This window comes from Bison bison, unplaced genomic scaffold (genome assembly GCF_000754665.1).
Source record: "Bison bison bison isolate TAMUID 2011002044 unplaced genomic scaffold, Bison_UMD1.0 scf7180017857661, whole genome shotgun sequence".
NCBI lineage: Eukaryota > Metazoa > Chordata > Mammalia > Artiodactyla > Bovidae > Bison > Bison bison.
Window position 1 is genome coordinate 55,210 of NW_011488234.1, and position 11,820 is coordinate 67,029.

The 11,820-nt window shown below is 54.5% G+C and overlaps 1 protein-coding gene across 3 annotated transcripts in view; it reads left to right on the forward strand.

The window, feature by feature from the left end:
- The first annotated feature begins 6,998 nt into the window (after window positions 1-6,998).
- Window positions 6,999-11,820, forward strand: part of RNH1 (ribonuclease/angiogenin inhibitor 1) — a 14,973-nt gene continuing 10,151 nt past the window's right edge. The window contains exons 1-2 of one of the 3 annotated variants that reach the window (XM_010861066.1): window positions 7,458-7,600; window positions 10,495-10,544. The gene's annotated coding sequence lies outside the window, so the exon portion shown is untranslated. Of the gene's footprint in view, window positions 7,164-7,457; window positions 7,601-10,494; window positions 10,545-11,820 lie in introns of those variants that run through there. The other 2 variants (XM_010861075.1, XM_010861058.1) reach the window with 2 other exon arrangements.

An 11,820-nucleotide genomic window follows, 5' to 3' on the forward strand; every position in this document is an offset into this window, starting at 1 on the left:
GGCCGGGCATGTGTGAGGAGTGCGGACGGACGGGCTTCTGTCCCTGGCGGCAGGAGGTCCGAGGTGGGGCGGAGTCAGGGCCCGTGATTCGGCCGGATCCGTGAATGCTGGTGCTTCGGGGGCCCAGGGGCAGCCTTGACCCAGGGGGCACCTGGACGCAGCTGCACCCTGCATCATCCTGCACATGGGCACAGAGGCCGGCCACTCGGACCTGCAGCAAAAACCCCTGCCGGGCTCCAGGCTCGGCTCGAGCCCTCGGAAGCCAGGAGAGGCCTGTGGCTTGCTGGCCAGGCCAGCCAGGGACCAAGGGGCAGCAGCTCCTCCTAGGGGAAGCCCGTGGAGCCCTGCCAGGGCTGGGGGTGAAGGGCTCTGTGCAGACAGCCGCTGCTCTCCCAGCTTCAGGCAGGGAAGGCTCAGGAGGTGGTTCTCCCAGGTGTCTCAGCCCCCGGCCCACCCATCCTAGGAAGCAGATGGACTGGGCAGAGGGGGGCACTGCCCCCACGAATCCTTCCCTGATAAGGGGCAGGGGTGGGTGGCACCCTCATCCAGCCCTGTGTATGGTCTGAAGAAACCCTGAGGGCTTCCTGGAGGAGCTGGTCCTGCCAAGCTGTGAAACAAACCTGTTTGGTTGCGAGGCACATGCTTCATGGGCCTGTGATTGTAAGAAAGGGTTATGAAAATGTGTGTGTGCCTGTGTGATCTGATGTCTGAGGAAATAACAACAAAAACTTCAGGACATTTCAAAAATACACGTGTAGCAAAAATGCACAGTGCCCGGGGAGGGCCCTGCTTGGTGTGTCCGGAGCCCAGAAAGCACTGACTCGTACAGGGGGCCTCACTAAGTTCTTGTTGATCGTTAACAAACAAACAAAAAGCAACCTCATACATTTGGAAACAGCTCTAATAGTTCATGGTTCTAAGAAGACATCATAAAGAGATTAGAAGTACTTCAACATGGTGACGCTAACAGGCGCAGAAGGTGGCAACCACGTGTTTCAGCAGAAATGCGAGCCTTCCTGTGATTTAAAAGAGTCACTGGAGACCCTGGAAATGGTGGGCGGCTGGGGCGACAGGAGGCTGGTGGCAGAATGGGGCAGAGCCTCTGAGTGAGAGAGGAGGACGAAGGAGGTCACAGGAGGCCTGGGAGCTGGTCCTTCCAAAGGCCTGGAGCCCATGAGCATGTCTACCAGCGAGCAGGAAGCTCAGGGACCCCAGGGCAGGGACAGCCCCCTAGGAGCCAGGGGATGGAGGCTGCAGTCTCTTCACTGAGTGGAGAGACGGAGTGGCCAGCAGGCTGAAGCATAAGCTGCTCCCCAGACCCGGCTGAGCTCCTCACTGCCGCGGGCCAGCCTGTCCTCACTGTTGGTCTCTGCTGACTGTGGTTGGCACAGCGGGCGAGGAAGCTAGAGAGAAGACGCCCCACGCCACCTGCCGAGAGTGAGGGCAGCTCAGGGCCAAAAGAGACGTGCTGCAGCGGCTGAGAGCATGGGGCCTCGCCTCAGGCACTGGCCCCTCCCTGCCGGCGCCCTGGCGGCTCCTCACCAACAGGACAGGACCCTGCGATCGCACACCTGGACGAGCACCCCAGAGAAATGAAAACACAAGTCACGGCAGCCCCCTTCCCAACAGCCCTACGTGGGGACGAGGCACAGGGGTGGTCCCGCCCCTCCACCGACCTGTTGGCAGCAAGGGGGTGATGGCCATGACCCATTAGGGATTCTCTCCGGAGAACCGGGTGGCCTGCCAAGGCCAGTCCCCCACCTTGCACCGTGTGTGCGATTTCTCTGCTGCGAGGACCAGATGCTCACAGCCGCCCCTGGCACGGGGCCGTGTCCTCACAGGCCCAGGTCGTGGGCCCTCCCGTGTCAACAGTCACCTGCCTGTATGTGACACGCCTTCCGGCCGTGCATCTTTCCTCCTCACAACTTTTCTCCCACCTGCTTCTAAGTCCCCCGATGACAGAATCATGGCGACAAGCGCTAATGCAACCTGAGGGATACAAGACTGCACCCCGGACCGCTGTAAGCCGAGTCTGGCAAAGAGCTGCCGAGTGTCCTGCTTCGGAGGGGATCCTGGGCACACGGACTCCTTGTCCCTCAGTGCTGGTCATTTCCTCAAACTGCAGAACAGGAGGAAAAGTGTCTCCTCCCAAGCTCCGCATCTACAGGGCCCAGCAGAGACCCGACACTGACGCCAGCAGTTCTGAGGCAGAAATGGGTCAGGCTGAGCTAGGAGCTGCAGATAAGCTTTCTATCTATAGCCTCCTTGAGGAAAGCGGTGTCTTTGAACACAGGCCTTTGGGGAAACGGGGGCTGGCAGGTCCCGTATGGCGGCACAAGAGCTGCCTCCGCTCGGCCCCCGGCCCGAGGTCTGGGAGCAGAGCCGGTCCCCAGCAGCCCGTCCTGGACAGAGCGTCTGCCTGCTGCTGGGGGACGGCGCTGGGGACAAAGGGCTCCTCTCCAGGCTCCACCGGCTCCTGAGACTCAGTCACCAGGCGGCCTCCAGGCTGCCCCTCGTGCCGGTGGCCAACCCCGCGCCCATCCACAGGGCGTCCCGTACTGCCTCTCATGGACCTTCAGCTGCGTGGCACCCTCCTGTGGGTGCCCAGGAACCACGACCCTAGGTGCCCCTCAGTCCTCTGCCTTCGTTAGTTGTTCGGCTGCTCAGTCGTGTCCGACTCTTTGCAACCCCACGGACTGCAGCACGCCAGGCTTCCCTGTCCTCCACTGTCTCCTGGAATTTGCTCAGATTCATGTCCATTGAGTTGTGATGCCATCCAACCATCTCATCCTCTGTCGTCCCCTTCTCCTCCTGCCCTCCATCTTTCCCAGCCTCAGGGTCTTTTCCAATGAGGCAGTTCTTCACATCAGGTGGGGAAAGTATTGCAGCTTCAGCTTCAACATCAGCCCTTCCAGTGTGTATTCAGGATTGATTTCCTTTAGGAACCACCTACTAATATGTGTCCAGACACACTAACTGTGGAAATAAAGGTTTTATACTAAAGACCCTTCTCTTAAAGTCCTTCAGGGCCCCTGAGCAGAACGAAGACCCTTGTGGTTGGAGCAGAACCCTCCTGACCGACACTGGAGGGCACCACATCTGAGGGCTGACCAGTCAGGAGGACCAGGCTGGTCTCCAGGTTCCCCATCACCCCTCCTGCCCGCATCATCCTAACAGCCAGGGGCCACAGTGTCCCCTGCTCCAGTGATACCCTGGGCACCCCTGGCCAGCACCTGCGGCAGCCCAGATCTCACGGTCTCCATTAATTCCATCACAAGTGTCCACCCACAGGTGTGTATTTGTGGACACGTTTTAGGTGTGATCTCGCTGAGGCCACGGCCTTAGGAATCTCCTGGCAACCCAGTGGTTAGGACTTGGCACCCACTGCCAGTGGCCCGGGTTCGATCCCTGCTTGGGGAACTAAGATCTCACAAGCCACATGCAGTGCAGCTTAAAAAAAAAAAGCAAACAACAGCAACAAAACCCACCTTTTCCCTTCCATTTTATGAATTCACATTGTGGAGCTCCACACCGTGACTTCTCCCACCTGTGCCCAGCAGGACCCCAAGCAGGCCTGTGAAGCAGCGTCTCACCTCTGCTGACACACTTCCTGCATCTGCGTGGCATCCCGTGAGCTGCCGTGCTCGGCCTATGCACACACGGGCTGTCGCTGGTCCACACCTGGCTCTTCACTCCACATGGCTCTGCCCCCTCCTCCTTCTTCACCCCTCTCCCCACCTGGAGCCCTCTCTGCTGTGCTCCCAGGGCCTGGAGCTTGGGGTCAGCCTCACACATGGCTGGGGCCATGCTAGTGGGAGTCCAGCACAGTCTCCGCATGACCCCATGTTTCTGCCACCACAGGCAAAGCTAAAACAGTCTCCCTGTGTCCTCCTTTCTGTGGGATGGCCTGATTCCCGGGAGAGAAAGTTCTAGGTCAAAGGTCACATATCATTTCAGCTTTGCCAGACTGCTTTCCAAACAACCATTCCTCCAGACAGCACCACTAACATCAGGACACATATATTTGCTTTGATGGAGTTTGCGTCTCATGCGAAGTCTGACTGCAAGGCGATGAAAGCAGTCAATTCTAAAGGAAACCCACCCTGAATTTTAAGTTGGGTAATGTGATTCTCACACTTTATTCTTCTTTTTCAAAACTGTTTAAATTATTCTTGTTCTTTGCATCTCCTTGTGTAAGTTTTAGAAGCAGCATGTCTCTATCTACAAAAAGTCTTGCTGGGATTTTCACTGGAATTCTAATTAATTTGTAAATCAACTTAAGGAGAACTGAGATCTTCACTTCATCGAGTCTTTCTGTGAATGAACATGTATGACTCTCCGTTTATTTGTCTTAAACTCCTCCCCTCGTGTGTTTAACGGAAGTGCTGTGCCGCACCGGAAGCTAACATGGCCTTGCAGGCCAACTGCACTTCCGTGGTCTCGGCCGCGCTGGGTCCTCACGCAGCACGTGAGCTTCCTCCAGCTGCACGCAGGGGCTTCTCTTGGCACACAGGTTCTAGGGCACACGGGCTCAGCAGGTGCAGCACGAGGGCTTAGTTGCTCTGTGGCATGTGGAATCTTAGTTCCTGGACCAGGGATGGGACCCATATTCCCGGCATTGGAAAGTGGATTCTTAACCACTGGACCACCAAGTTCTTAACTATAAAAGTGTGCAACACTCAATCAAAAGTAAAGAGGTATATCAGGAAATAAGATGCATTCACAGGGACAGGTGAGAGAAACTGACCCAACAGAGATGAAGACAGCGGAGCTATTTGACAAGGACTTTAAAAGAAACACACTAAATGCACTCAAGGAGAGAAGGACAAGATGAACAAATCCAACAGAGATGAAGACAGCGGAGCTATTTGACAAGGACTTTAAAAGAAACACACTAAATGCACTCAAGGAGAGAAGGACAAGATGAACAAATCCAACAGAGATGAAGACAGCGGAGCTATTTGACAAGGACTTTAAAAGAAACACACTAAATGCACTCAAGGAGAGAAGGACAAGATGAACAAATCCAACAGAGATGAAGACAGCGGAGCTATTTGACAAGGACTTTAAAAGAAACACACTAAATGCACTCAAGGAGAGAAGGACAAGATGAACAAATCCAACAGAGATGAAGACAGCGGAGCTATTTGACAAGGACTTTAAAAGAAACACACTAAATGCACTCAAGGAGAGAAAGACAAGATGAACAAATCCGGGCTGGAGGAGACCTGGAGACAAAAACAAACCAGTGGAAATTCTAAGGACATACACGGAACAACTAAACTCAGCTCAGCGGACAGCTGTGACGCACACCTACAGGTAAAGAGAGGGCAGGTCGGAGGAGCCCACGCAGGCTGAGGCAGAGAGTGAGGGGCACACAAGCTAAGACAAAGCAAAGCAGACCCTGGGGTCCGGGGAAAGGTCAAGAGTATCTTTAACTGAGGTCTAGATGAAGAGCAGAAAGAGAGCGAAGCGTCCAAAATACGTGAGAAATAAGGGCTGAGACTTTCCCCAACTGACGAGAGATGTCCAGCTTCAGATGCTAGACGCACAGCGAGCACCGAGAAGGGTAAACACAGGGAAAACACACCCAGGCCCAGTGCAGTGAGCCTGACGACTGAGGATAGAGAAGAGAGCTTGAAGCACCCAGGAAGGCGCGCCACCTTCAAAGGAGTGACAGTGAGAAAGACAGAAAGCATGGAAACGGAAGGCAGTGGAGTAACATCCGCAGAACGCTGCTGCTGCTGCTAAGTCACGTCAGTCGTGTCCGGCTCTTCGAGACGTCATGGACTGTAGCCTACCAGGCTCCTCCATCCATGGGCTTTCCCAGGCAAGAGTACTGGAGTGGGGTGCCGTTGCCTGCTCCGCTCAGAATGCCAGCAGAAACAAACGCCAGCCTATACTTCCACACCCAGTGAGAGCGTCCCTGAAAAATAAAGAACAAAAGAAGTCTTCAGAGAAACAAAAACTGGCAGAATCCATCACCAGGAAGCCCACACCAAATGAAATACCAGAAGGTGCTCTCCAGGGAGGGAAAAAAAAGTGACCTCATTTAGAAGTTCAAAATGCTAGGACTGAAGAGGGCCTGGTTTCAATCCCAGGTCAGGGAACTAAGATCCCACAAGCCACATGGTCAAGAAAGAAAGATAAGGACTCAACCAGGTGAATCAGGTAAGTCAAAAAATAATGACAATGACATAATTCCCAGTGAATTCCACAGGCCCCCACTGTGGCCAGCACACTCTGGGAGGGGTCCACTGCATGTATGGTGGTAACCTGCTGTACTCAGCGTTGTGGGGTATCTCAAAATCGACAAGCACAGGTGAGGAATGCGGGGGAAGGTCCTTGTAGACCTTCCTTTCCCTCCTCAGGAGTTTTACTTAGCTCTCAATTTTATCTCCTTCAGCTGGACCACTTCTTTCATTCAGTCTGCAGACAACTGGCCACGCTCCTCACCAGCTCGTCTGCAGGTCACCCTTCTGAGCCTGGCCGTCCCCTCCAGCAGGAATTTCTGTCTGCTCTGCTCAATGTTGAATCCTCAGCACCTACAACACACTTAGGCACGCAGGAGTCAAGGAATACATTTAGGTGAGACACTGAATTATTACCATTCATTGCCTATGTTAGATGAATAGATTACACCCATAGATTACAGATTTTTTTTTAATTTACAAAATTGCCTCTTTCTTTCAAAACCACTGTCTCTATGTCTTACTCTCCAGCTCCAGTTGTCAGTGCTCGTAGAATCCTGAGATCCAGACTTTGCTCTAAGTCAGAGAACTGACCCGCTGACGGCCCGGGCCCAGCGAGGCTTCATCCTCACCCGGTCGGACCTGAGAAGCCCACCCACCACCGCCCTGCTGGTCTGAGGATCAGGTCCAGCCCACGGGGGGCGTGGCTACACTCACCCCGCCCCTCAGGTACCGCCCCCGACACAGCCTGAGGCCCGCCCAAGGCCCCGCCCCCCGCCTGGGCCAGCGGACGCGAGGCCCCGCCCCCACTCTGCGCCCCGCCCCAGCGCGGGCCCCAAGGCAGCCCCTCGGTCGGAAGTAGGCCGTGTTCCTCCGGGTCTGCAGGCTGGAGACAGTCCGTCGTCGTGTCTAAGTCAGTCACTCCCGCAGTCTATCAGCAGATGGGCCAAAGAGACGACTGACCGGCCCGAAGTCAGTTCCTACCGACGCCGCTTTGGTCTTCCTGTGTGTGCACGCGCGCCGGGCGCCACTGAGCTTACGCAGCCCGGGGAGACGCGCGCTTGCGAGAAGGGGCGAGGGGTTCGCTGGGTAGGGCCCCCCCGCCCCCCGCAGCCGCGGGCCTAGGGGGCGGGGCCTCTCGGGGCGGGGCCAGTGAGGCGGACCCCCCGAGGGAGGAGCGAACGCCGGCGCGCTCCGATGACGTCATGGCGCCCGTGTGCTCCTCCGCGCGTGCGCGCTCCCTGCGGGCCCTCCTCCCGGGGCACGCTGGGAGCCCCGACGCGCGGCGCAGAGTATGCGTCTGCGCATTGCCTCTTGGCTTGCTTGTCTCGCGTGGTCGTGGGATCCGCTCTTTGGGGTCCTGCAAGTTACACGACCGAGGGCTTGCCAGTCAGACTTTCCTTCTCAAGTTGAGTAACCCCGACCTTATTCCCCACAGAACCGACCCCTGGGAAGGACAGACAGCCCTGGCAGAACGCACTCGCCCGGATGGCGCCCGGCCTTGGGATGGGCCTTGGGATAGCCACCCGGCCTCCTGCAGCTGTTGCCCGAGGCCCGGGGGGGTGGGCGGGCAGCTCCCGTGGTGAAGAGAATGACGTAAGTGGGACAGCGCCTCGGTGGCTGAGGACTCGGGTTGTGACGAGGGCTAGCTGAAAACAGTCAGTGTCAGCCTGTGGAGATTGCTTGCGGACATTGAATACGTCTGAACTGTTGTTACAGTTAAACGCTCCGGAAACAAACTCTCAGAAGGACAGCGTGGAGAGTGGAGTGCAGTTTAGTACACCAGCGGTCGGAGGCGGAGTCTCCTCTTTAGCCAGGGACTCCGACCAACTTTTGTGAAAACCTTATATATCTTAAGTGTACTGCTCAAGCCCACAGCTCCAAATTCCTTAACCCTAGCCTGGAAAGTGTTAAAGGGAGATACAATCAGGTTACAGCCATGAGTCATAATCAGAAGGGGCAGCTGGTTATACATTGCAGCCTACACTGATGGGGGCCATAAAGATTACAGAGCTGATTGACTACGTAGGGGAGTATTGCATTCTTTTTGGCGACGGGAAATCTTGGTATGGAATCTTGTGTTTATCAGTCTGGGAGTACAGTTCCGCCGTAGGCATGTTATCCCCATGGCTACCAGGCACATAGTCCAAAGTTCACTGAAAGTGCAAGATGGCGTTTCCTTCTTTTTCAAGATGGAGTCAGCTCAGCCTGTTCCTTTCCTGCTTCAGTGACACACACGGGCCGTGACGTCAGGTTGCTTACGTGTCTGTTCACATACTTGCGTCTGTTCGTGTACACATACCTATTCTTTGTTGTTCAGTTCCTAAGTCGTGCCTGTCCCTTTGTGACCCCGTGGGCCGCAACACACCAGTCTTTGCTGTCCTTCACTATCTCCCAGAGTTTGCTCAAACTCATGTCACTTGAGTCAGTGATGCTATCCAACCATCTCATCCTCTGTCATCCCCTTCTCCTCCCGCCCTTAATCTTCCTCAGCATCAGGGTCTTTGCAATGAGTTTGCTCTTTGCATCATCAAGTATTGGAGCTTCAGCTTCAGCACAGCCCTCCCAATGACTACTCAGGGTTGATATCCTTTACTATAGATTGGTTTGATCTCCTTGCAGTCCAGGGGACTCTCAAGCGTCTTCTTCAACACCACAGTTCAAAAGCATCAGTTCTTCAGTTCTCGGCCTTCTTTATGGTCCAACTCTCACATCTGTACATGACTACTGGAAAAACCACAGCTTTGACTGTACAGACCTTTGTCCGCAAAGTGACGTCTCTGCTTTTACTACACCGTCTAGGTTTGTCATAGCTTTCCTTCCTAGGAGCAAGTGTCCTTTAATTTCGTGGCTGCAGTCTTCGTCCGCAGTAATTTGGGAGCCCAAGGAAAGAAAATATGTCACTGTTTCCACTTTTCCCCTCTATTTGCCATGAAGTGATGGGACTGGATGCCATGATCTTAGTTTTTTGAAAGTTGAGTTTTAAGCCAGCTTTTTTACTCTCCTCTTTGACCAGCAGCAAGAGGCTCGTTGGTTTCTCTTCACTTTCTGCCATTAGAGCTGTATCATCTCCATATCTGAGGTTGTTGATATTTCTCCCAGCAATCTTGATTTCAGCTTGTGCTTCCTCCAGCCTGGCATTTCACATGGTGTACTCTGCATATAAGTTAAATTAACAGGGTGACAATATGCAGCCTTGCCATACTCATGTTTGGTATGTCACAGACCCTCCCACGTGTGCCCATGAAACTTTTAGCCAAGATAGAGTCTACCACAGAGCCCTTGAGTAGCTTAGCATCATTCCCCTTTGACCTCCAAGGAGCCTTTCTGTTTGTGTTAGGGGAGGTCTCTCGGCTTCAAGAATGAGAAATATGTGGTTTAGGCAGGGCCCAGCCTCCTCCCAGAAGGCAATGGCACCCCACTCCAGTACTCTTGCCTAGAAAATCCCATGGACGGAGGAGCCTGGTAGGCTGCAGTCCACGGGGTCGCTAGAGTCGGACACGACTGAGCGACTTCACTTTCACTTTTCACTTTCATGCATTGGAGAAGGCAATGGCAACCCACTCCAGTGTTCTTGCCTGGAGAATCCCAGGGACAGGGAAGCCTGGTGGGCTGCCGTCTGTGGGGTCGCAGAGAGTCGGACACGACTGAAGCGACGTAGCAGATAGCAGAAAGGGAATGAATCTCCAATTGCTTTACCCTGGGGGCGGAAGGGGGCATCTGCCTTCTTGCCTTGGTCAGAAGTCTGAAATGGGCCTTAGGGGGTTACAATCAAGGTATCCACAGGCGGACTCTCTCCAGAAGGTCCAGGGGAGAACTTCGGGCTTGGCCTTTTCCAGCGCCGAGAGAGAGAGAGAGAGAGAGAGAGAGCGAGAGAGAGCGCGCGAGCGAGCCTCGATGCACCCTCGAGGCAGCGCGGCTGCAGCTCCGCTTCCGCTGTCACTCTTGCTCTCTGACTTTGGCTTCTCTGCTTCTCTTTATGGATCTTTATGACTACCCGGCTCCTCTCTGATTTTGGCTTCTCTGCTTCTCCTTCATGGATCTTTATGACTACCCGGCTCCTCTCTGATTTTGGCTTCTCTGCTTCTCCATGGATCTTTATGACTACCTGGCCTGTCCAAGTAGTCCAGGACAGTCTCCCCACCTCAGGGTTCTTAACTTGGTCGCATCTGCAGAGACCCCCTTGTCGTCTAAGATAACTTGCAGCTTTGGGGATTAGGGCATGACCATCTCTGGGGGCTGTTATTCTGCCCACTGTTCCTTATCTCTCGTTTTTACTTGTAAAATGGTATTGTGTGTACAGGAGCAGGAGGAGCGCAGCACAGGTGTCAGGCCGTTTTCTCCTGGAGGATGGTGAGTGCTTAGGTTTTCCATTCCCTCGGCTGCCATACTCGACCCGGATAAAAGCAGGGCCCCGTCCGCCTGCTCCCCCCGCCCCGTGTGTGCCCCCTGCCCCCGTGTCGTCCCCCCCGCCCCCGTGTGTGCCCCCTTACTGTGTCGCCCCAGGCACGCCATATGCATTCCAACACATGTGAGTAATAAACACACCCCCCTGAAGCTTTCCAACGATCTTTGCTGAAGGCTGCTGTGCAATCACGAGGGTGGGTCAAGTCATGACACTCGTTATGGTTAGGCCTAGAGGGGAGTGAAACAGATGTGTTATGATGCTTTTAACGTTTTTCTGATAGACATTTAGATTGTTTGCAGGTTTGGACAGTTGCAAAATGCTGTAGACATTTTGAACATGTCTCCTTGGCTCATGTGTGAATATTCCTCTTGATTGATACACAGAAATGGAGGGGTGTATAGTGTTTACATAAGCCAAACTCCACATTTGTTATCTGAAAAACTGGGTTTGCTTCATGGTGGATCTCGAGCCAAAAGATATAAACAAGCCAAAGATTGGGAGAAGAAAGGATTATTATTCAGAGCAAGTAAGAACACAGTGACCTTTCCCAAAGCACTGTCTCCCGCCAGAGCCCGAGGCTTGTGTGACTGAAGTCAGGAGGGTCAGAGGAGGTCATCTCCACCCCTTCGGTCCAGTAGGTCTGGCGGCTGAGACTTCAGGCTCATCGTCACCAGTGCAACGGAACCGAGAGGCTACAGCCGGTGGACCACCTTGGCTGTGGCTACTTCTCTCGCCTGATGGCAGTGTTTGTTTCTGCGTTCCTTTTTCCCTTAGGACCAATTCCTAAGACCTGTTCAAGAGCCAGTATCCTGCCCAGGCTTAGATCACGGAATGGCTTTGGTCAAAATGGCTTCTCGTCTGTCAGGAAAGCCATGCCTGTTTCTCTTTCCCGGGACACCCTACTATGTCTGTGTGTGCGTGCCCTACCATGCCTGCTTACACACACACACACCCCCCTACCGTGTCTGCTCACACACACACACACACGCATTTCACCAGCCAGGACAAATAACATCTTTTCCTTTCTGGCAGCAAAAAGAAGTGATTCAGGTATCTGATTTCCGTGCTCTGGGAAACGCCACGTCTGCCTGCCGCGGGGAGGAGGCAGACGAAGCTCCGTCGCCCGTTTCCGTGGGGTGGTCGCGGCTCCCCGCGCCTGCGCCCGCCTCCTCCCCACGCGGCGGCCTGCCCCGGTGCTGGGCGACGAAGTGGAAAGTCAGA